The sequence below is a fragment of the Neoarius graeffei genome, chromosome 22, assembly GCF_027579695.1.
Source record: "Neoarius graeffei isolate fNeoGra1 chromosome 22, fNeoGra1.pri, whole genome shotgun sequence".
Taxonomy (NCBI): Eukaryota; Metazoa; Chordata; class Actinopteri; order Siluriformes; family Ariidae; genus Neoarius; species Neoarius graeffei.
In genome coordinates this window covers 19235077-19261246 of record NC_083590.1, presented here as the reverse complement: position 1 = coordinate 19261246, position 26170 = coordinate 19235077, and the positions used below count along the sequence as shown (strand labels likewise).

At 43.9% G+C, this 26170-nt stretch overlaps 1 protein-coding gene across 2 annotated transcripts in view; it reads left to right on the top strand.

Moving 5' to 3' along the window:
* The first annotated feature begins 14913 nt into the window (after window positions 1–14913).
* The window catches only part of sema4ab (sema domain, immunoglobulin domain (Ig), transmembrane domain (TM) and short cytoplasmic domain, (semaphorin) 4Ab), a 126163-nt gene continuing 114906 nt past the window's right edge, over window positions 14914–26170 (top strand). The window contains exon 1 of one of the 2 annotated variants that reach the window (XM_060904560.1): window positions 14914–15091. The gene's annotated coding sequence lies outside the window, so the exon portion shown is untranslated. Of the gene's footprint in view, window positions 15092–22716; window positions 22868–26170 lie in introns of those variants that run through there. The other variant, XM_060904562.1, reaches the window with a different exon arrangement.

Below are 26170 nucleotides of genomic sequence, written 5' to 3'. Positions count from 1 at the left end.
TGACCTGGCGACTTGTCCAGGGTGTACCCCACCTCTCACCCATAGTCAGCTGGGATAGGCTCCAGCTTGCCTGCGACCCTGTAGAACAGGATAAAGCAGCTACAGATACAGATGGATGGACAGATACTGTGACTAAAGTCACAGTGATTTGCACTACAGACTGGGACGTCTGGTCACCGTTCCCTATAGATCTGGAATGGTAAGAGATAGAGAATGACGCTTAGTGAGGAAAAAAAAATCCCGTTTTTCATGGATCAGTGATCCAGATCAGCACCAAAAGTCATAGCAACTTAATTCAGCCCAGGGGTATTCTTCATGTGAAATTTGGTGATGACTGGTTCAGAACTGAGGGAGAAATAGCGTCCTAAAAAACATTAGGAGAACAATAAGAAGAATAAAGTAGAAAAATCCTGAGTGAGGGGAACAATTTGTGCCAGTGCTGCTAGCGCAAATTAATGAAGGCTGCTGAGTTTTAGTGCAAAATGAAGAAGTGAGTGTGACAGTCAAAGTGTCCAGAAGAACTGTGGCTGGTTCTGTAAGATGCTCAGTAAAACCTACAGCTCATTTCCGCATAAAACTGCACTCACTGGACCTGAAACTACTATTTTTTTTTAAAAGCAAAGTCAATAATCGGTCTCACACCAAACATTGACTTTGTTTCATGTATTATGGCGTACTGATTACTGTTTACAGTATTTTTTAAATGTTGAAACATTTCATTTCATTACTTTTAAGCCATTTTTGGTCGACAGCATTTTTTTCTTTCCATGTGCCTAAGACTTTTGCGCAGCACTGTATGTTAAAAACGTTCAGCTTTACACGGGCTAATAATGCTAATGCTAATGCGTAATGATGTCTGTCTTACCCAGAATGTTCTGTATGTACACAAATACCAAGACAAAGTAAATGTCTGACTCAGATATCACACAGTTCATCAATTTTACCTCAGGGTTTTACTGTAGTCTATAAACATGGAGAAAACACAGTGTCAGATTCAGAATATTTATTGTCATTGTCACAAAAAAAGAACAATGAAATTTCGTTTGGAGCATCCATACAGCAGAGTTGATAAAGTGCAAACCCATAAATAAATACATACCCCCCTAAATAACCCAGTGTAAACATTTGACCCAGAATTACATCAGTACAACAAAAAGCAGCATAGCAAATAGCAGCATAAGTTCAAGCCATCAATGCCATCAATGTAATAAAGTGCAGAGCAGGGACATTCAGACAGATACCTGAGTATTATGACATTGTATAAACAGTGCAAAAAAACAGATCAGTGCCATTATAATGTTATAACGTTATTGTCTGGGGGGGTCAGGGGAGAGAGAGTAGTGACAACTGCAGCAATGCAAACCAGTTCAATGATATTAATTGGTGGATGTGGTTGTGGATGTGGCAGAGTTCAGTAGCCTCACAGCTTGTGGATACAGGCTATTGGCCAGTCTGGATGTTCTGGCCTGTATGGACCTGCAAGGGCATAGGTTTGGTATTAAAATTGGTGGGGACATAAACCTAATGCCAACCCCCAGTGGCGCCAACTTCAGGTCAACATTAGAGGGTCACAATATTTTGTTCCATTGTGTTCCACCAAAAGAGTATCCATCATCTCTCCAAAGTCCAGACTTTTAAAATTTGAAGTTCAGAACTGTAGTAATTCATGAATAATAATAATATGCAATTGATTTGATTAATTACAAATCTTGCATGTGATGATTAACTCATTCTACCAATTTGCAAATATGTTTTACAAGTGAATAAGTTTCAAGTCAGATTGTTATTTACATGCCACACAAACTTAGAAAACAGTCATATTTGTATGTTGTCGTTGCCGTTTTTACACACTGAATACGAACTGCTGTTCACTGATTCATTTTACAAGCTAATCTAACATTACATTCCTCAAGGACAGTTTGCTAGCCAGCAGCCAGTCAATGCACTGCAACCGCATTTGCTAATTGACATGGTAGCTAAAATTGCTTGCTGTTTTCACGACCATGCCCCCAGAGCAAATATTCATGAGCAAATTTTGCATGGTGTTTCGCCCAGTGGAAACCTACAGTAACCATTTGTGTACCGTGCACGGAGCGTGATTTTTTTTTCTTCAATCAGAAATATTGGTAGGGACATATCAGCTGTCGTTTGATATTGGTAGGGACACGTCCATACCATCCATACCCAATTCTACGCCTATGTGGACCTGTATCTTCTCCCTGAGGGCAGCAGGTGGAAGAGGTGATGAGCAGGGTGGTGCTGATCTCGCAGGATGTTGCGCACTCTTCTCAGACAGCAAGTGGAGTAGATGGCACTGATCTCTGGGAGAGTCGTTCCAATGATTCTCCCGGCAGCTTTCACCACCCGCTGAAGTGCCTGCTGGTCAGCCTTAGTGCAGCTGGAGAACCACACTAGAAATCCATGTGTAAGCACACAACTGATGGCACAGTTATAAAAGTTCACCATCAGAGGTCTGGGGATATTAGCGCTCCTCAGCTTCCTCAGGTAATAGAGCCGCTGTTGTGCTTTTCCCACGGCTGTGGAAATGTGAGTGCCCCAGGACAGGTCCTCAGTCACTGTTACCCCCAGGAACTTGAAACTCCTCGTTAAAAGCTGTAGCATTATCAGGGCGGCCATTTTGGGAGAACGGGAATTACTTTTCCTTACTTCAATTTGCTAACTTTTACACCTCCATATGTATGTGTATTACGTTTGGAGGCACGTTATCACCAGAATGTTCCACTTTAAAAGTAATACACAGAGTACACGAGTAAGCAAGTACATTTGTGTGTGTGGAGAGAAAATACTTTGGTTGACTTTTAGCTAAGTTAGCCGTGTCACTTTGGTGCAAATAGCTAGTTTTGTATTAGCATGATGTTGTCTTGTCTTGTGCTTCTTTAAACTTCTGTATTCCTGCATGTTTAATCTTTGCCGGGTTGGAGACGTGTTTCGAGGTCAGTGTTAAGCCTCAAATCCTCTTTTCTCCTCTTGTGGATCCTCTTACTGCAGTCACTTTGTCCTCACCAACCTACAGCTCAGGAGAAACCTGCAAGACAGCTAGAGTCTATTATTGTAATTCATCACACTGGATGCTGTATGCGTGAAGATTTATTATTATTATGACCATGAACAGTAGTTATGTTATTTTTTTAATATGGATGGACTTTGAAGAAGCTGATAAGTTCAACCGTAGACTGCTTTATCTTAGCAGCGTTTGAGGACTGGATAAAACGAGGACGTTATTCTTTAAACTTACTGACCGACTGAAATAAGTAAGTTACCATTATAATCATACACTATTTATAAACTGGTGTACATTTAGCAGTGTTAGCGTAGGTGATTTTGTGTGTGTGTGTGTGTGTGTGTGTGTGTGTGTGTGTGTGTGTGTGTGTGTGTGTTCCCATGAGAGACTCTGGATCCACAGCAACCATGAACGAACGAATGAATGAATGAACCACTTACTACACTATACATTTAATTTTGTGTTATTTTTATCGATTAAACTGCAGAATATCAACCACCTATGACTTCAGTAAAGAATAAAACATGCTGTTCGATGAAAATAAATCACCAATGTCATGGTCTGATGAAGCTGAGTTCCCGTTAACACCCTGAAAGTTGATTAGTTTCCTGTAACAGCATGTCTTGACGTGTTTTATTCCAATTACACCACAGCAGTTTGCCAGTGACTTGAACATTTTATTTATTAACAAATGGCATGTTATATTTAACAGTTATTCCATGAAATCGAGTCGTACATGAGCTGATAGTCGACGAGCCACGTAGCACCGAGTCGGCTATAATCCATGCACGACAAGATTGAGTGGAATAACTGTTTTATTCTATTCACATTCACTGGATTTTGAGAAACAGAGCATTTTTATTGTTATTTTTTGCAAATTTGATAAACAAAAACTTTGTACAAAACGTCCGACAAAACAATTTCCGCTTAGAATGTAAACAAACTGGCGAAATGACAGGAGCAATTTGTGAAAAATGTGACAATAATAATTCTTGAAAAATAAAAAAGCTACGTTCTTACCATCAAATACTTTCATTCCGTATGTTGTTGCATTTTTCTTTTTGTATTTTTTTGGGGTTTTCTTCTTCGAGGTTTTTTGGCGGTTGGGAAAGTGCATTACTGCCACCGACTGGGCTGGAGTGTAGAACAGAAGATGGGGGCGGGGGCTCTATTCTTTTAGCTATTTCTATTTCTTTTAAATACTTGATAATTTTTGGGGCTTTGTTTTCGAGTAGAGTTTTTATTTCGTCCTTGGTTGGTTCAGCCATTTTGTTTTTCTCGACTCACGGTATATGAGCTGATAGACTAGTAGTAAAGTAGCCAATCAGAGTGCGCGATTGCTCATATCCAGTGAATGTCTCATCTCATCTCATTATCTCTAGCCGCTTTATCCTTCTACAGGGTCGCAGGCAAGCTGGAGCCTATCCCAGCTGACTATGGGCGAAAAGCGGGGTACACCCTGGACAAGTCGCCAGGTCATCACAGGGCTGACACATAGACACAGACAACCATTCACACTCACATTCACACCTACGGTCAATTTAGAGTCACCAGTTAACCTAACCTGCATGTCTTTGGACTGTGGGGGAAACCGGAGCACCCGGAGGAAACCCACGCGGACACGGGGAGAACATGCAAACTCCACACAGAAAGGCCCTCGCCAGCCCCGTGGCTAGAACCCAGGACCTTCTTGCTGTGAGGCGACAGCGCTAACCACTACACCATCGTGCCGCCTACAGTGAATGTGGATAGAATAATTAATGTTGTCTCCTTCCACAAAACATCATCATATCGATGATTACACATTTTTCTTTGATGATTGATTGATTGATTGAATTTATTGAGGTAAAATAACATGCAAATCAGCTATACCATACGCATATACACTACAACTGAAAAACATGAAACTAAACCAAGGATTACAGAAAAATAATTTGCAACAAATTATTAAGTCCTGGTGTTAGTTGTTACTCTAGAAACACGAACATACTGAATGAAATTTTTAAAAATTCATAAAAACCCATAATTTGTAGCTGCATGATTGTCAGAGCTGCTGTTATAGAAAATTACTCAATGCCTCCTGACCAATCAGAATCGAGAATTCAAGAGCATTGATTAAAAACAGGTATAAAGCAGATATATTATATTTCACATTGTTTCCTAGGCTGGCTAGTGATCTATGTGTCCAATATGGCACTGTTTACGTCACTCAGCCATGTTTAAACCCATCCATTACCTACCACTAGATGTCACAAGTGCAAAGGATATAAATTTTCACAGTTCTGCAATATTCACCCACTAAACTACACCAGTGAGGAAAGCACAGAAAGAAGAAAGAAAGCACAACTTTATTCATCACACACTTGTGAAATTCCTCTCTGTATTTAACCTATCTGAAGCAGTGAACACAAATGTGAGCAATGAGCACACACACATACCCAGAGCAGTGGGCAGCCATGCTAACAGCGCCCAGGGAGCACCTGGGAGTTAGATGCCTCGCTCAAGGGCACCTCAGCCCAAGGCCGTCCCATATTAACCTAACCTGCATGTCTTTGGACCGTGGGGGAAACCGGAGCACCCGGAGGAAACCCACGCAGACACGGGGAGAACATGCAAACTCCACACAGAAAGGCCCCCGTCGGCCGCTGGGCTTGAACCCAGAACCTTCTTGCTGTGAGGCGACCGTGCTAACCACTTACACCACCGTGCCACCCAAGTCTGCTAATTGCAGCTTGTTAGCCATTATCTAGCAATTATAGCTTAGATGAAGTATTAAGCAAAGTATAAACATCACACAAATGATATAGGATAATAGTTAAAAAACATTTTTAAAAACACAACAGCATAGCTAATTTAACTTAATTCCAAAATCTCTCTGATATAAGTTTTATATTTTTGCCTCAGTATACTCTTGCTAATGTGTTCAATAGCACTAGCATACCACAGTCCAGTGTATCACAATGTTTGTATGGTACCACGCTAATGACACCATGATACCTCACACCAGATAGAAAACACTCATTTTAAAACCTGAAATGTTTTTCACAATAAAGCGACTAATTTTTTTGACCTGTGGTTTGGTGGCAAACTCACTCAGGTTGTCAGCCATTTTGAAAATTTCACTCTCCAACCCTTTTGCCATGTGGTACATGAGGAAATGTTTGAGTTTTCATGGTATAATACATCTCTCAGTGTTTATATCTTTCAACATCTTTTGGAAGGACGGTGTTCGTTCTGATCCAGGACAGTTTCAGAGGTGTGTAGAATCTGTAAGAAAGTCCACCACAGCCAGTCACCTTGTAAACTGTGAAGAAAAATGAGACACACCTTTGTGTGTTTTTTTTTATTTAAATATCTGTATGTTCTGGGTGGGCGGCACGGTGGTGTAGTGATTAGTGCTGTCACCTCACAGCAAGAAGGTCCGGGTTCGAGCCCCATGGCCGGTGAGGGCCTTTCTGTGTGGAGTTTGCATGTTCTCCCTGTGTCCGCGTGGGTTTCCTCCGGGTGCTCCGGTTTCCCCCACAGTCCAAAGACATGCAGGTTAGGTTAACTGGTGACTCTAAATTGACCATAGGTGTGAATGTGAGTGTGAATGGTTGGTCACCCATAGTCAGCTGGGATAGGATCCAGCTTGCCTGCGAACCTGTAGAACAGGATAAGCGGCTACAGATGATGGATGTATGGATGTTCTTGGGGTGGTGCAGTGGCGAGCACTTTCACCTCACAACAAGAAGGGTCTGGGTTCAAACCTCGTGGCTGATTGGGGCCTTTCTGTGTGGAGTCTGTATGCCTCTGTGGATTTCCTCTGTGTTCTCTGGTTTCCTCCGGCAGTCCAAATCCATGCAGATGAGGTCAACTGGCTGTACTAAATTGCCCATAGGTGTGAATGTGAGTGTGAATGGTTGTTCATCTCTGTGTTTGCCCTGAAATAGACTGGCGACCTGCCGAGGGTGAACCCCGCCTCTTGCCCAAAGTCAGCTGGGATTGACTGTAGCTCACCCATGACTTGCAATAAGCAGTTTTAATTTTACGTTACAGACAGAGAGTTATAGTGACATAATGAACTGTCATATCCGTGTCTGTAATATAATCACACACCTCCATAGGCTTTTTATTCCCAGAAATCCATCTACTATTACTCAGACCTCCAAGGAAGACAAACCTGTGTTTGGTTGAGACATGTTCCAAAACATTCAAAGTTACAAAATATTGTCCTGTTGCTATGAGCTTTCAGGGTGTTCAGAATACATTCGTGTTTTATGGGCTTATAAGCTTAGCTCCTGTGTAATATACAACCCCAATTCCAAAAAAGTTGGGACATTGTGTAAAACATAAATAAAAACTGAATGTGAAGATTTGCAAATCATGGAAACCCTATATTTCATTGAAAATAGTACAAAGACAATGCATCAAATGTTGAAACGTATTGTTTTTTGAAAAATATCTGCTCATTTTGAATTTCATGTCAGCAACACGCTTCAGAAAAGTTGGGACGGGGCATGTTTACCATTGTATTGCATCATCTCTACTTTTAACAACACTCTGTAAGCATTTGGGAACTGAGGAGACCAATTGCTGTAGTTTTGAAAGAGAAATGTTGTCCCATTCTTGCCTGATATACAATTTCAGTTGCTCAACAGTTCGGGATCTCCTTTGTCATATTTTGCGCTTGATAATGCACCAAATGTTTTGGGAGACAGGTCTGGACTGCAGGCAGGCCAGTTTAGCGCCCCAACTCTTTTACTACAGAGTCATACAGTTTTAATATGTGCAGAAAGCGGTTTGACATTGTCTTGCTGAAAGAAGGAATTCCTTCCCTGAAAAAGATTTTGTCTGGAAGGCAGCATATTGCTCTGGAATGTGTATATATCATTCAGCATTAATGATGCCTTCCCAGATGTACAAGCTACCCATGTCATGTGCACTAATGCACCCTCATACCATCACAGATGCTGGCTTTTGAACTGTGCACTGATAACAAGCCGGATGATAACAACCTCTCCTCTTTAGCCTGGAAGATGTGGTGTCCATGATTTCTAAAAAGAATTTCTACTTTTGCTTCGTCAGACCTCGGGACAGTTTTCCACTTCACCTCAGTCCATCGTAAAAGTGTTCAGGCCCAGAGAAGGTGGTGGTGTTTCTGGATATTGTTTATATCTGGCTTTAACTTGCATTTGTGGATGCACTGATGAAGTGTTTTCACAGACGATGGCTTTCTGAAGTGTTCCTGAGCCCATACAGTGATTTCCACTCCAGACACGCGTCTGCTTTTAATGCAGTGTCTCCTGAGGGCCTGAAGATCACAGGCATCCAGTGTCAGTTTTCAGCCTTGTCTCTTGCATACATAAGTAAAGAAATGCTAATAAATAAATAAATTTTAAAAATCCAGCAATCACATTGCAAGTAACTTTATTTCATATTGTTGTACACCCATGATGTTTTCCTTTTAAATCAAAATACTCTGTAAAATTGGACATGAGAAACATGGGTAAAAATGTGTAAAATAGTTCATTATCCTTGACTTGCAAGTGACGTCAAAGCAAAACAGAAACCCGGATGTCGGCCATGTTGGTGGAGATACAAATGCGAGGTCAAGCGACATTCCATACAAAACATAGTGATGCGTGCGCAACTCTCTTTGTTTTTCCACTGCTTTAAGCGTTCTTTTAGCTCTGCCATATCTTTGTGCTGTATATGGGCATGGTCACAACAGTACTGATTCCGATTTCTTAGAATTCCGTCCGTGATTCGGAAAGAGGGCGAGGAAACTCCAAGGCTTAATATGGAGAAGAGACGAGCACGGCTGAACAACGTCAGCAGCGCTGATCTAACAGAGTTTTCTCTAAAACCAAAACAGCTCGTGTTTGCAGTAATCATTTTATCTCAGGTCAGATTCAAAAGCTCTTTCAATATCATCATGGGAGAATTCTATTTCGTGTTGGGAGAATTTTGCTACAAAATGCGCGTTCTCTCTTGTCGTGCTTCACTCGGTCGTTGTTATAATTTTAACACGTGTATTATTATTTCGCTTCTAGGAGCGCCAGCAAAATTATATGATAGAAACAATCCAGACTGGGCACCCACTCAGAACACGGGCTGTGTTTCGTCCAAGGTCGGACTTGATTCTTCAGCAGCCGAACCAGATAGAACGCGATATATATATCTGGGTACTTGATGATCAGTAGAAGCGTCTTATCTTCAGAAAAGTCTGACTTTTTAAATAATACAGGTCAAAACCCACATATCTATCTTCTCTTTGTATTGAATCTTCGCTCGAGTGTTCAAATCGTAGTGAGAAAATTCAGTATTGTTTATTTACAGACACGCTTTCAGCGGCTGCAGTCCGAGTTGCTTTGTATATCCGCCATCATGGCGGACGCTCACGACGTAGCACGTTTTAATCATGTGGTTGCACATCATCTATATATAATAATATTGGCTGGATGTTTTTCATAGTATATCAAATATATTCCATTCAGCTACTCATCTTTGACTTGTTCAATATCATACTAGCTGAATGGAATATACCTTATATACCGCTTTCAGCAGCTGCCATCTGAGTTGCTTTGTATATCCACCATCATGGTGGACACTCATGACGTAGCACGTGGTTGCACATCATCTATTCTATATATAATAATACTGGCTGGATTTTTTTTCATGGTATATCAGATATATATCCATTCAGCTACTCATCTTCGACTTGTTCAATATCATACTAGCTGAATGGAATATACCTTATATCAGTGGCGGCTGGTAGTCTTTCAAACAGGGGAGGCTGGTCGGTTACGATATTTCCAGATTTTAAAAGAAAACACATCAATTTTGCCCATACTCTTGCCTCTGTTCTGGCTGATTGTTGGCAGCGTCACAAACTGTGAAATAACAGGTTCTTTTGGCCCATTAGCCTACTGTCCAATATACATGATGGTGGTGTTGGGGGGGTATATTTTAACATTTTATATTTTAAAATTGTGGCATGTTGTTTAAAAATTGATCATTATTGAAAGCAGCTCTTTGTCAGGAACCTCAGCAGTAACAGCAGAGTGTTCTGGAATAGGCACAAGCACTGACCTTGGGGAGCCAAACATAGAGCTGGGTGCCACACATTTCATTCAATGACACTTTCCCTATATTTTACTTATTTTGACTGAGAAATGTTTTGTTGACAATTTTGATAACCCTTCACTTTTAATCCAGGTCTGTAGTGTGAAATGTTCTCGGCTGTGCTTTTGTTTAAAAATGTTTTCCAAATTGTAGCTGTGTTTAATTCATATCCAGAAAAATATATATTCCAATATAATATACTCAGCATAAACATTTTAAATAGATTCTATATTTTTGGTCCATCCATGACATATTACTAAAGTAGCCTATTTACTGTTGTTGATGTGGGTCACTTGCTGTTAGCCAATTCACTTTCTCGTACCAGGAGAGCTGAAAGGAACGAGTATTATTCCCTACCTTTTTCACCAAGTCAATTTGAGGCGTTGCTCTACCCTGCTCTTTAATTTTAATTTTTTCCTCGAAAGGAAGACTGGCAAATGGCTTCGCCAAAATTAAATCAGCAATGCTTGGCCTCCGTGCACAGCTTTCTTGCTAGCTGACTAGCCCCCTCAAGTTCAAGTTCAGTCACTCAAATAAACGAAATTTCTGGAACTAAGATAGCAAACTTGACAAGACTATATTTACACTTTATTTACAATGAAAATATATACAAACTAAAAAAGCTGGTAGAAACCGTATGTAATGAATGAAATCGAAATGTAAGCCGATCTCTTACAATACACCACAGCACTTGTGAATCCGCATGGGACTGAACTGAAATTCACCGCTGCCTGTCTATATTTGAAACGAGCTGTCAATCAAAGAAAATATCTGGCCGCTTTCACCAATCACCAGTCTCCTCGCGGAAACTGCCATGCCCCTCCCACTGTGAGGCTGGGAGTCTGTGGGGCAGGCGTTTTCACAGTATTTGTCCAATAACCGTCTTGCATTTTGAGATTGAAAAGCGCATAGCTCCCAAATGCCATTGAAGTCCACTGAGGCTGGGCTGCATCACGCTGTCACAAGGGGGAAAAACTCACGCACACATTAGGCGAACTGGGGAAAGTTATAACGGAATGATTTCGCACTGTAGTTGTGTTGAGCACATATATTTCTATGATTCTGGATCTGAAATAGCAATGTTATAAGGTTGGCTATAACATAAGCCTAGCGCAATTCATCCTACACGACGTTCGTCATTTTTAGAGGAGGCTGAGCCTCCCTTGTTGTCTTAGAGCAATCGCCCGTGCCATACTGCTTTCAGTGGCTGCCATCCGAGGTGCTTTGTATATCCACCATCATGGTAGACGCTCATGACGTAGCACGTCAAGTTTATTTGTATAGCGCTTTTAACAATAAACATTGTCGCAAAGCAGCTTTACAGAATTTGAACGACTTAAAACATGAGCTAATTTTATCCCTAATCTATCCCAATGAGCAAGCCCGTGGCGACGGTGGCAAGGAAAAACTCCCTCAGACGACATGAGGAAGAAACCTCGAGAGGAACCAGACTCAAAAGGGAACCCATCCTCATTTGGGCAACAACAGACAACATGACTATAACATTAACAGTTTTAACATGACAGTTTCGTTGATGTTATAAACTCTTCATTGATGGAAACTTGAGTGCAAAACTGTTCATGACAACTGCAGTCCTAAAGTTAGCAAGTCAACTGTAGTCCTCAGCCATAAAAGCATTACTGTAAGAGTCCAGAGCGTCCTCCAGGTGTGACTTTCAACTGTCCGCATGGGGCCGTTCTCCACAGGAGCGAAGCGATGAGACTCCAACCAGACACAAGGCACCAGGATGGATCAGGCAGGTCCGAGGAGCAGAAGAGGTCAGCATCTCGATCCCAGGACCAACATGTAACTCAGAGGGACAGATTGGGGGGGGGGAGAGAAAACACAGGTTGTTAGGTATGCCCAGTGTCACCTGAATAAGTAGGAACAGTATACATATTACACTGAGTACAAGCAGGGACTCCAGCAAAACTAACTATGACCGCATAACTAAAAGGGGAGAGCCAGAAGGTAACACAGGCATGAGGGAGCCCCGGGACATAAAGCAGCAGCCACTACACCGTCAACAAACTCGAGTGAGCAAGCGAGTGGGGACTGACAGCATCCATACATCCCAGTTTACCAAAACACTCTGTCTGAGGACCCTCCAGATCTACTCCTTTACCTCATAAACACCATTAACACAAGGCTCGACTAAACAGATATGTTTTCAGCCGAGACTTAAACGCTGAGACTGTGTCTGATTCCCGAACACTACTTGGAAGGCTGTTCCATAGCTGTGGGGCTTTGTAAGAAAAGGCTCCGCCCCCGATGTAGCCTTGACTCTACGAGGTACCAGCAGATAGCCTGCACCTTTTGATTGAAGTAGGCGTGGCGGGTCATAGAGGACCAGAAGTTTGCTCAGGTACTGTGGTGCGAGACCATTCAGTGCTTTAAAGGTCAACAGTATCCATCCATCATCTGTTGCCACTTATCCTGTCCTACAGGGTTGCAGGGAAGCTGAAGTCTATCCCAGCTGACTACGGGCGAAAGGCGGGGTACACCCTGGACAAGTCGCCAGGTCATCACAGGGCTGACACATAGACACAGACAACCATTCACACTCACATTCACACCTACGGTCAATTTAGAGTCACCAGTTAACCTAACCTGCATGTCTTTGGACCGTGGGGGAAACTGGAGCACTCGGAGGAAACCCACGCAGACACGGGGAGAACATGCAAACTCTGCACAGAAAGGCCCTCATTGGCTGCTGGGCTTGAACCCATGACCTTCTTGCTGTGAGGTGACAGTGCTAACCACTACACCACCGTGCCGCCCCAGGTCAATAGTAGTATTTTATAAATCAATACAAAATTTGGGCTGGCACGGTGGTGTAGTGGTTAGCACTGTCGCCTCACAGCAAGAAGGTCCTGGGTTCGAGCCCAGTGGCCGATGAGGGCCTTTCTGTGTGGAGTTTACATGGTGTCCACATGGGTTTCCTCCGGGTGCTCCGGTTTCCTCCAAAGACATGCAGGTTAGGTTAATTGGTGGCTCTAAATTGACTGTAAGTGTAAATGTGAGTGTGAATGGTTGGTTGTCTGTGTCAGCCCTGCGATAACCTGGCAACTTGTCCAGGGTGTACCCCGCCTCTCGTCCATAGTCAGCTGGGATAGGCTCCAGCTTGCCTGCGACCCTGTAGGACAGGATAAGTGGCTATAGATAATGGATGGATGGAATACAAAATTTGATTGGGAGCCAAAGCAGTGTGGATAAGGGTGGCACGGTGGTGTAGTGGTTAGCGCTGTCGTCTCACAGCAAGAAGGTTCTGAGTTCGAACCCAGCTGGCGAGGGCCTTTCTGTGCAGAGTTTGCATGTTCTCCCCTTGTCTGCGTGGGTTTCCTCCGGGTGCTCCGGTTTCCCCCACAGTCCAAAGACATGCAGTTAGGTTAACGTGGGGCGGCCTTGGGCTGAAGTGCCCTTGAGCAAGGTACCGAACCCGTGACTGCTCCCCGGGTGCTTTGGTGTGGCTGCCCACTGCTCTAGGTGTGTGTGCGTGTGTTCACTGCTTCAGATGGGTTAAATGCAGAGGATGAATTTCACTGTGCATGTGACAAATAAAGGTTTCTTCTTCTAATTGGTGGCTCTAAATTGACCGTAGGTCGGCCCTGCAATAACCTGGTGACTTGTCCACGGCCCACAGTCAGCTGGGATAGGCTCTAGCTTGCCTGCGACCCTGTAGGACAGGATAAGCGGCTTCACATAATGGATGGAATACAAAATTTGATTGGGAGCCAATGCAGTGTGGATAAGGGCGGCACGGTGGTGTAGTGGTTAGCACAATCGCCTCAGAGCAAGAAGGTTCCAGGTTTGAACCCTCCCTGTGTCTGTGTGGGTTTCCTCCGGGTGCTCCGGTTTCCCCCACAGTCCAAAGACATGCAGTTAGGTTAACGTGGGGCGGCCTTGGGCTGAAGTGCCTTTGAGCGAGGCATCAAACCCCTGACTGCTCCCCGGGCGCTGTAGCGTGGCTGCCCACTGCTCTGGGTGTGTGTGTGTTCACTGCTTCAGATGGGTTAAATGCAGAGGATGAATTTCACTGTGCATGTGACAAACAAAGGTTTCTTCTTCTAATTGGTGGCTCTAAATTGACCGTAGATCGGCCCTGCAATAACCTGGTGACTTGTCCAGAGCCCCAGTCAGCTGGGATAGGCTCTAGCTTGCCTGCGACCCTGTAGGACAGGATAAGCGGCTACACATAATGGATGGAATACAAAATTTGATTGGGAGCCAATGCAGTGTGGATAAGTGGTTAGCACAATCGCCTCAGAGCAAGAAGGTTCCAGGTTCGAACCCTCCCTGTGTCCGCGTGGGTTTCCTCCGGGTGCTCCGGTTTCCCCCACAGTCCAAAGACATGCAGTTAGGTTAACATGGGGCGGCCTTGGGCTGAAGTGCCTTTGAGCGAGGCACCGAACCCCTGACTGCTCCCCGGGCGCTGTAGCGTGGCTGCCCACTGCTCTGGGTGTGCGTGTGTGTGTTCACTGCTTCAGATGGGTTAAATGCAGAGGATGAATTTCACTGTGCTTGAAGTGTGCATGTGATGAATAAAGGTTTCTTCTTATATAAGACAGGGGTGATGTGGCCATATTTTCTAGTTCTAGTAAGCACGTGGTTGCACGTCATCTAGTCTACACCGAAGAGAAGATGAGCGATGACGTAACAGTTAGAGCTCAGCCATAGTGCACTGCACTCCACTCCCTAGTGTTGGGGCTGGCGGATTGCGGATTGGGACACGCCCCGCCCTGCCCCGCCCCGCCCCCTTTCTCTCTCTGTATCCATAACAGCGTGGGCGCGCGAGCTGCAGCATGAGCGCGCGGAGGCACCGAAAGCCACGCAAGATGGCGCGTTGGGGCCCCTGAGCGGCGCGGAGCGGCACCTCCTCTCCTCTCCTCTCCTCTCCTCTCCCGGACAGATAAAACAGCAGCAGCAGCAGCTCGGAGCCGCGGAGGAGCAGCGCGTGCATGTGTGAGTGCATAAACAAAACAAACCTATTCTGCATCACACACTGAATAAACAACAGCTCAGAGCGAAAACAAACAAAAACAAGAGGCGGGGCCGTGGCGTGGGATTTAAAATAATAATAATAATAATAGTAAACAGTGCAGTAAGGGTGTTGTTGTTGTTTTTCTCCTCCATGCTATATGTTGACATTGGAGCGCGTGCACGAGCGCGAGCGGTTTTCTGCTTCAGTTCACACCTGATTACGTCATTAAGTGAGCAGAGAAGCCGTGAGACCGGGAGGAGGAGCACCAGCCTGCTGATGGGCTCCAGGAGCCACTGGGCCCACCCAAGTGCACTGATTACCTCACTCCTGTAGGGTTAAATGTGTTTACTGAGGCCGGTTTTGTAATCCTGGACGCTGATTGGTCAGGAGGTGTTGATTAAGTGTCTGTACTGAAAGGAGTTCCGGCTCTCAGGCCAATCACAGGCTTGGATTAATGCGTTTGAGCCAAATGCCATAGGGTGGTGTAGTGGTTATCGGGTCGACGCGCTACAGGTAACCCAGGCCGACGGTTTGTTTAAAGGACCCATGGCATGGTGGTTTGTTGATGCTTTAAACGGGATCGTAGAGGCTTCCGGATGTTCTGTCCGCAGCCTTTCTCGAAATGAACCCTCGGAACGTAGATATAGCCTCCTGGAAGAAAGCCCCATTTCAGCCTTTTTCCCAGTGCGTCGTTTTGCTAATGAGAAGCAGGAGGTGGGGAAGGGTAGAGGGTGGGGGCGTGCCATGGGGGGAGGGGCTGCCGTCTGCCTCCCAAGCCGGCCGAGAGTGCTCCTCGTCGGGCATGGCCAGGCGGGCGAATGCCCTGGTCCGTCCGCCCTGTCTTAAAAAAAAAATGGTACAACTCGAGCCCATGATAAAACTGGGACTTTGTCGGGTTTTTTTCAGCCTGAGGCCCATGGTAAAACTGAGCAGTTTTACCATGGAGGAGTGGGGACTTTGCCGTTACTTCCCCCAAACTCGCCCCTGGGAGAACCGCTGCCTCCACGGGCGGCCGGTGCCGCTGGAGGGCCGCCCGCGCGACCTCGGCTCCTGACAAAAGATTGGATCTAGGGCTGACTTTCAATGGATCGCAGCGATGGAGCTGCTCTGCCACTTACGACACCCCGGCCCAGAATGAGGGAAAAATACCGCGCGCTGACGTCATTAAGGTGCGACGCGAGGAAATAAAATAAATTCAACAAATGTTTGGGTTTTTACTGAACAAACAAATAAAATGAACGAGTGACTTAAAAAAAAGAATGTGGGTGTCTTTGTAAAAACTGTTTTGATTGGCTATTATAACAGAGGTAGCACAGAGTACCTGGCTAACTGCAGGAAGCGGTTAGCTGCACAGCTAATGTAGCCATTGCAAACGCACCGATTTTAAAACACGGCAAAACGACTTAACAGTTGCACACTTACTTGTTCGGTGTTTGTGGCTGATGCGGCAGGGATGCTTGGTACAGACCCAGGCTTCAGTGACAGTTGATGTGCAAAACCTGCCCTGTACTGTCCCAAGTTGTGGAAACATTCATCAGGAAAATGCTTCCGACAAACATACACCGTCTTAGGTAGACTCGACGGCGTATTATTGGAGTAAATAAAATTAAGCCACTGCGTCTTCAGGGGCTCTCCCATCGGCAGTAAAAACAGACTCTTTTCTGTGTTGTCACATCCATGTACAGCGCAACTTCCATGTTTCACTCGCTTAGGTGATGCCATGTTGTTGTTGTGTCCTCTATGGTCTCCTCACTACAACTGGGCGGGGCAATCCATACAGTGGGTGGGAATCCAGAGGGGGGGCGTGGGGATCATCTCCCTTGCTGACGTAGTAAAGGGAGGAGCTTATCAACGTGCCGTTTTGATGCGCCATTCTCAAATGTTGGGCATAGTTTGGTTTACACATTATGAAATTTCTAGCCACTGGGGTGACTTAAGAAGGTCAGAGGAACTCATTTTAACGTTAAAAAACCTCAAAGTGAAAATTTCATGCCATGGGACCTTTTAAGGGCAGAGGCTCCAACTCTCCTGCTTTAGGGAACATTTATACCCTGTCCACACTAGGGATTTTGTACCGATACGAAACTACTTTCGTACCGCAACACCTGTCCACACTAGCAACTATACCAGTACTGTAGCGGTATAACTGTATCGGTACGAAACCCACAAATGTATGGGTTTCGTACCGGTACAGTATCGGTACTGTAGCGCTTCGCTGTAGTGTGGACAGATGAAGCGGCTCTGTATCGATACAAATATAATGCGCATGCGAAAACGAAACGACCGTGGAGCTACATGGAGCAAAGAAAGGGGGGAGAAGGGGAGAGGGGGGAAAGTGAGGGGAAGAGAAGGGAAGAGGGAGAAAGGGAGATTCGTTTTCTTTGTTTCTTTCTCAATTGCCTCGCGCGTTTTATATGATTCGACTGAATAAATGACCACCAGAAATACAGACTGTACACTGACAACAAAAAGCACACACACGTTGTTTCATCCGCCATATTCTCAGAAGGAAGTTACTCGGTAACCACGGAAACATTTCGCGCACGCGCATTTCAACTACCGTGAAAGAAAAGCGCAAACATTTCTCGCTAGTGTGGACAGATGCACTAAACTGTACCGCTATACTTTGTATCGATACAGTTATACCACTTTCGTACTGGTATATATGTGAACACAGCTTTAGAGTCACCAGTTAACCTAACCTGCATGTCTTTGGACTGTGGGGGAAACCGGAGCACCCGGAGGAAACCCACGCGGACACGGGGAGAACATGCAAACTCCACACAGAAAGGCCCTCGCCGGCCACAGGGCTCGAACCCGGACCTTCTTGCTGTGAGGTGACAGCGCTAACCACTACACCACCGTGCCGCCCTGTCCTGTATGTGTAATAATTATTCTTTAACAATTATTCGCTGAAGGTGAAGTGAATATCGGTGAATAATAATCGAGACAAAGTTGAGGTTATTATTCACTGGGCCTGAGGAGGATAATTGTTTTAGTATAAATACACAGGTGATTATTTAGAAAAAAATGTTCAAACTTCAAAAGTGGCATGTAAATGCAAGAACGGTGCAGCACAGACTTGTCACTTATCTACGCCGAGTCTCGCAAAATACTTTGTTTAGAAATCGATAAAATAAATCACAGTTCCACTTTTCCTTTGAATACTTTTAGACCAAACTTCGTCGCGTCTTTAGTGCTTTTAGGAACAAACATTTTCTTTCAGAATCTGTAATTCGTCCTCACCAGTGTTGGGCACGTTACTTTCAAAAAGTAATTAGTTATAGTTACTAGTTACTTTTCCCAAAAAGTAACTGAGTTAGTAACGGAGTTACTTTGTCATAAAAGTAACTAATTACCAGGGAAAGTAATTATTCCGTTACATTTTGTCCCCCCCCCCAAAAAAAAAAACAAAAAAAACAAATTCAATTAGTGTAATCATAATAAAAGTGAATGTTAAATGTGTTTAATGACTGAAATGGACACTTAACAGAACCAGTTAGTAACATTATATTAATATTTTTGTGGGACAATGTGAGATAAGACATCTATCAAATGTAATATATTTTTGCAGTTATTAAAATTGTTACTAATTACTGGCCACTGACGAGGACAAACGCTTTGTTCCTCGACATAATGTGCATTGCACGTAAACACTCTTGCCTTTTATTTCAAGTAATGAAAAGTAATGGCTGTATTTCCAGTGTGAAAGCGCAGTGCTGGGCTGACCGCTCGCCATCGCTGGCTCTTCCGATTGAAAGCGTGCGCAGTAGTGCAGTAGGCGTGGCCTACCTACATATGTTGTCCAAATCTACTCTGATTGGCTTACTGTGCCGTTGTCTCGTGTCTCCCCGCCCCACACTAAAGCAGAGTAAAGAAAGGCTGAACGAGCAGCGTGCCAGATGAGAACAGCTTTAATAAAGTAACGCATAGTATTTTATTGTAAGTAACGGGAACGGCGTTATAACGATGTAAAAAGTAATTAGTTAGATTACTCGTTACTAAAAAAAGTAACGCCGTTAGTAACGCCGTTTATTCTAACGCCGTTATTCCCATCACTGGTCCTCACTTACACTGATGAAGTGATCGGCCGCCATCTTGCCGAGATGATTGGTTGAGAAATTCAGACTATTTCTCAATAATCAGTGCGCACGATTTCTGATAATCATCTCTGTATTTATGCTAATATTATTTAATATACGAGGTGTTAAATTAGCATTTTTAAAAGGCGTCGCCCCAGTGTCAGCGCTTTGTAACAGTCTGATGCTCATTTATGCTTAACGTTAAATACGGATATGGACGAAGCCTTCCTTCCTTCCTTATGCTGTGTTTATTTCGTCTTTATTTGTCCACTTTGTCCTAAAGCTAACTGGTATGGATGGAATGGAAAGTACCACTGGAGATCGTCAGGGCAGCATAGCAAATAATTCAAGCCAGACACGACAAAGAAATCTTTTGAAGTTTTCAACAAGACGTTATACAATTTATTAGTAAGACGTTTTAAACGTCTACAACACTGCCTCCGCTTTTAGCTCCTTTTTTAACGGGTACATTATTACGACTTCGTCCAAACTCCACCATCAGCACACATGTTGACGTCAGAAACCTTTGACTCTGTGCTGCCTTCTAGTGGCTGTATTGCTTAACACCCATACTAACGTGAAGGACAGCATGTGGGCAGGGACCATTATATTGCTTGAAATGGATGCATTTTATCTCATGTGAGATTCAAAAGCTTTCTCGATAATATCATGGGAGAATTTTATTTTGCGTTGCTAGAATTTTGCTATAAAATGAGCGCTCGCTCTTGTCGTGGTTCACTCGGTCGTTGTTATAATTTTAACGTGTGTGTTACCATGTCGCTTCTAGGAGAGCCAACAAAATTATACAATAGAAAGAATCCAGACTGGGCACCCAATCAGAAAACGGGCTATGTTTTGACAAAGGTCGGACTTGATTCTTCGGCAGCCGAACCAGATAGAACGCGATATATATCTGAGTACTCGGTGGTAACGAAAGAGGAGTTTGCTCTATACCGTGGCTTTTTTTTCCCCTCTTATTAACTTGGAAAGAAAACAAGAGAGACTGGTGATGAAACAAGGGAAGGAGTCTCCAGTATCAGAAAGTCTTCAGGACAGATGAGTTTACGGTTTGCAGTGTCACAGTATCATAATGACGGCGTAGCTCACTCCGGCCCCGGCTAGTCCAGAAGGAACGATCTAAAGTGGGCCACCTTCTTTGTGCAATAAATGTTGCAAGCTATACACTACCATTCAAAAGTTTGGGGTCACTTTGAAATGTCCTTATTTTTGAAAGAAAAGCACTGTTCTTTTCAATGAAGATCACTTTAAACTAATCAGAAATCCACTCTATACATTGCTAATGTGGTAAATGACTATTCTAGCTGCAAATGTGTGGTTTTTGGTGCAATATCTCCATAGGTGTATAGAGGCCCATTTCCAGCAACTCTCACTCCAGTGTTCTAATGGTACAATGTGTTTGCTCATTGCCTCAGAAGGCTAATGGATGATTAGAAAACCCTTGTACAATCATGTTAGCACAGCTGAAAACAGTTGAGCTCTTTAGAGAAGCTATAAAACTGACCTTCCTTTGAGCAGATTGAGTTTCTGGAGCATCACATTTGTGGGGTCGATTAAATGCTCAAAATGGCCAGAAAAATGTCTTGACTATATTTTCTATTCATTTTACAACTTATGGTGGTAAATAAAAGTGTGACTTTTCATGGAAAACACAAAATTGTCTGGGTGACCCCAAACTTTTGAACGGTAGTGTATATAGAAGCGATATCCACCCTGGGAATACCGACCTATTTGGCAGAACGAATCAAAATTGGTGAAGGATTGAAGGAGAAGAAGCGATTTGTGTGGAAACTGCTTGATTAATTACTCCATATCTTCATTATTAATTGCAATTATGCAAATTTGAGTAGATGCACCCCAGGCAGACCGACCTTCCTGCCAAAAAGAATAAAAATCAGTGAAGAACTGAGCGAGAAGAAGCATCGTGAGGTGTGGACGATGCTGGACGGACACCAGACAACATGAGGGCATAAACTCTTCACCTGTTGGCTGGATGAGAGAGAGCGAGAGAGACTGGTGTTGAAGGATAATAACTTTCATACTATAAAGTTTCTATCTTTTGTCACTGATGGCAGGAACTGACTTGTTTCGCGGTGTGTTCTGATTATAATCAGTGTCTGAGCTACATTTGTTTACACGGTGCAAAGGTCACTTTTTTCCATTTACACAGTCTTTCTCAGTATTTCAGTGTTGTGTATGAGCTCCATTTGTGGTCTCGCTGAACACACTCGATGACTTTTTTTGAATTGATCGCGGTCTATATAACTGTATACGATACAGCAAGTCGCACCACAGCATCGTTTAAAGTCTGCATGGGAAACTTTTTTTTTTTTTCTCTTTAAATGGTGGTTGGGGGGAGGGGGGTGAAATGAAGCCTGTAATTAAACGATTGTTGTGTTACTTATGCAACAATAAATGGTTAAAAATTGTTGTAGATAATTAACCATTAACAGACATTGCGCTGGGCCGTATCACACCTCCTGGACATGGATCTTATTTCCTATATGAGCGTGCCACAAAGCGTTTAACTCCTCTGGCCATAAGGCCGATGAGCTGTCGCCATGGCGCCCGTCTGCCGTCCACAATTCGGTCAAATCGTGTCTCGTCCGTCAGGTCGCCAAGGATTTCCGTTCCGATTGTTTTGTTTGAAAGGACTCCTAACGCCGCACAAAACTTGGTCGTCGTTTTGTGCTAACGAGTTACTGATCAGGCCAAATTAACAAATTTTCCAGGCCTCTCACTAGAACCGTATCCCCTCTCTGATTTCGCACCCGATTTCAGTTCTGATCAGTGTTTTGGGTCGATCTACCCTCGATGAACAAAACTTGGTCGTTTGTTTGTTGTTTACACCTTTTTCAGTTAAATTGTGTCTCCTCCCTGTGTCAGTTTCAGTTCTGATTGTTTTGCTGGAAGAACTCGACCTTCTGCACAAAACTCGACCGTCGTATTTGTCAGTTTTCGCTAATTAGTCATTAGGTCAGTTAAGATGTTTCCTTCTGACTAGAATTGTATCTCTGCTCTTATTTGCCATGTCAATTCAGATGTTTTGGATCGATCTCTTCCTTGGAGAACAAAATTGAGTCCTTGGTTGATTGTTATTTTTTTTCCCCTGCTGTCAACAGTTAGCCGTGGAGGTCGGTCCTCTCTCACATCGTCACGTTTCGGTTCTGTTTGATGTTTTGGTCGTCAGGGTTGTTTTGATGGCAGGCCAGATGAGCGACCACGTTCTTGACGTTCTGGTTTATTTCCTACGAGCAGGAGCACAAGGAGGACCTTGTAATTTGCATATTCATTCGTTCATTGGCCTGTTTCCTGCTCTAATGCACCCGATCCAGCTCATTGCCCCACGCCTGGGGCTGTATATGTGTTGGCACAGGAATTTTCCTTTTAAACTACTGTAGTTTTCCTCTTCGCCGTCATACTCTGTGTGTGTGGATGCGTGTATTGATTACTAATAATACACGTGTGTTTGTGTCATGGCGTGTCAGAATTCGTCAGCGCCTTTTCAGTTCAAGTGGCAAGGATTAAAAGCTCATTTTGTGGTGGTGTACTTCAGAGCAGGTTGGGTTTAAAGTGGCGAGAGGAACCTTTTGTGCGGAGGAAATACTTCGGTGAATGGAGTGTATGATTGACCCTGTCAATGAAGTGACACTGAGGGTGAGTAGTGCTGTTCACACCCCTTATTAGAAAAGACACAGTGTTGCTTGAAAAGGAGGAGGAGAGGTTTAAATCTTTTTTTTTTTTCCCCCTTTTGTGTAAGTAGTCAGTCCTATTGAGGTTTAAATCTCCTTTTCAAGACGGACCTGCTTGACTTCCAGGCAGAATAACCATGACATCAAAACAACAATTAGCATCAACTGCAGCTGGCAGCTTTTACATCCTTTTTTTTCTGTTTACAGCTATTCACATTCAGTGCGTTTTAAATCCGTTCATAGCTTTGCATTGGTTTAGGTCCTGAATGTAGGCAGTAAAGCTGCAGGTTGTGCTGGTGGAGGAAAACAATCAGTGACCAAGTGGCGCGAAGAAGTGGTGGTGTTGTTACCACAATGTTTAAAGTTTTCCTATAAAAGCATGTTGTAATGTGATTATTACTCGTCTATAACAGGAATCTGAAATGATTTTTACTTAAAGAACGACACTGGCCAAAAGTATGTGACCACCAGACCCGTGCGTGGTGCTTCTCCAAACTGTTTCCACAAAGATAGACAGATGGACAGCACGCAGTTGTATATGATGTCTTTGTATGCTGTACACTCTCAGAAAGCAAAGTATATTATTGTACCTTTAGCGGTACACCAGCTTGTCACTGGATCAATTCCCTCTAAGGTACTTGTTTGTACCATTTATATACTGATTGGGAACATGTGTATGGAATCAATTTTGTGCCAAAATGTTCATACAATACTTTTGAAATATCAAACAAAAACGACAAATCAAAATACAAAAAAAGTCAATTTTTTTAGACTGGCAAACAAATTATTCGTGTAATCATGCAAAATATCAGTCTATTACTCTTCAGAAACCTTTAATTTTTGTTCCGCGTCTTTCTCAGTTTTGTTTGACGTAATTTATTTCGGTTGCGATTCCAGCTTTCTTGTTTGCGCTCCCTGACTTTTTGCTTGCAGTTTTGGCACAAACTTGACGTGTGGGTGGGCTGTCCAGGAATGCATTCCCATTGGCTAACTTGTGTTTGACTGACAGCTACGCTCAGCCATTCCCTACTCGGATTCTGGCGGACTGTTTGACGAGTGACCGATCCATTGACGGTAAACAAGGATGGAGTGGACTTCAGTGGCGACTATGATACTGAATTAATTCAACAAAGTGTAAATTCAATATCATAGTCGCCACTGAAGTCCACTCGATCCTTGTTTACCGTCAATGGATCGGTCACTCGTCAAACAGTCCGCCAGAATCCGAGTAGGGAATGGCTGAGTGTAGCTGTCAGTCAAACACAAGTTAGCCAATGGGAATGCATTCCTGGACAGCCCGCCCACACGTCAAGTTTGTGCCAAAACTGCAAGCAAAAAGTCAGGGAGCGCAAACGAGAAAGCTGGAATCGCAACCAAAATAAATTACGTCAAGCAAAACTGAGAAAGACGCGGAACAAAAATAAAAGGTTTCTGAAGAGTAATAGACTGATATTTTGCACGATTACACGAATAATTTGTTTGCCAGTCTAAAAAAATTGACTCTTTTGTATTCTGATTTGTCGTTTTTGTTTGATATTTCAAAAGTATTGTATGAACATTCTGGCACAAAATTAATTCCATACGTGTACCTTTTTGCCACTAAAAAGGTTCACATGGTCACCTTGAAGTCCAATAATGAGCCCTAGGGGGAACGTTAGTGTCGATTGCACCTTGGGGGACAAAAATGGACTCCTACTGTAGCCCTATTTCTGACTGTGTAGTGTTAAAATTTCTCTTCACTGGAACTAAAAGGCCCAAACCTGTTCCAGCATGATGATGACAGTAACTGATAACTGCTAGTGGACTTGTATAGCACCATTTCCGTGAGTTCAATAGCGCTGGAATCATCCATTCTTACAGCTGAATTATGAAGGCTACAGCTCAACATGGCTGAGTAGAAGGTGCCATACGACTCGTGCTCAGATACTCACACCTATGGGCAAGTTAGAGTAGCCAGTTAGCCTAACCTGCATGTCTTCTGGACTGTGGGGGAAACCCATGTAGACATCATGCAAACTCCACACAGAAAGGCCCCCGTCAGCCACTGGGCTCGAACCCAGAACCTTCTTGCTGTGAGGCGACAGTGCTAACCACTACACCACTGTTAGCCCTTTTCCACCAAATCAGTTCCAGGGCTGGTTCAGGGCCAGTGCTGGTGCTGGTTCACAACTCGTTCAACTTGCGAGCCAGCTGAGAAAAGCCAGTTTGCTTTTCCATAGCTCGTGGTGCTAAGCGGAGCCACGCCATTACGTCGCTGTATACGTCATTACGTCGCTGTATACATCATTACGTCGCTGTATACGTAGTTACGGCGCTACGTTTACATAAACCTTGGCGCGAATATCAAAGCAAAAACAACACGGAAGAAGCAGCATCAGCAACAACAACAATAATAATAATGGATGACTTCGCGTTTGTACAGCTGCTGCTTCTCGTCACTTAAAAATGGTGATCTTTCACGGTCTTGTTATTGTTGTTGGTCTTAACAACTCCGCCCCCCCGCTGACGTAAGTGGTTCTTTCCTCTGGCCCAGCAGAGAGTTTGTGCTAGCCTGGAACCGGTTTTTCTGGCCCCAGAGCCAGTTCTTTGTCAGTGGAAACAGAAAACCCGGTTCCAAACTAAGCACTGACCCCGAACCAGCCCTGGAACCGCTTTGGTGAAAAAGGGGCATGTGCTGGCCAAAGCACAAACGATGCTTTTGTGCACAAAGCGAGCTCCATAAAGGTTGGCATGGAAGAACTCGAGTGTCCTTCACAGAGCTCAACTCCACTGAACATCTTTGTGATGATCGTGAAATCAGGTACCGATGTTTCAAACGTTCTTGCGGCTGAATGAACACGCATCCTCACAGCCATGCCCCAAAATCTAGTGGAAAGCCTTCCCAGAAGAAAAGAGAAGTCTCAAAGTCCCAGGACCTGGTTTTCCCAGGCAGCCTCCCGTCCCAGTACTAACCAGGCCCTTAAGGCGCATTGGGTGGCGCCGATCTCCGTTTCCATAGCCCTCGGCATCGCGTCTATACAGCTTGAGTTACAGTTGGGGGCTGGTCCTCTGGTAACCACGAGACTTTGACTCCCCACTCGCATCTGCCAGATGGCAGTAGGTACCATTTTTATGATGGTCTTTTGGTATGACCTGACTGTGAGTAGAACTCATGATCTCTTGATCAAGAGTCGGACACGCTAACCACTAGGCAAGCTCGCGGAACCGCAAGAGAAGAGAAGAGTGGAACTTATCATAGGAAAGAGGGAATAAATGTGCAATGGGATGT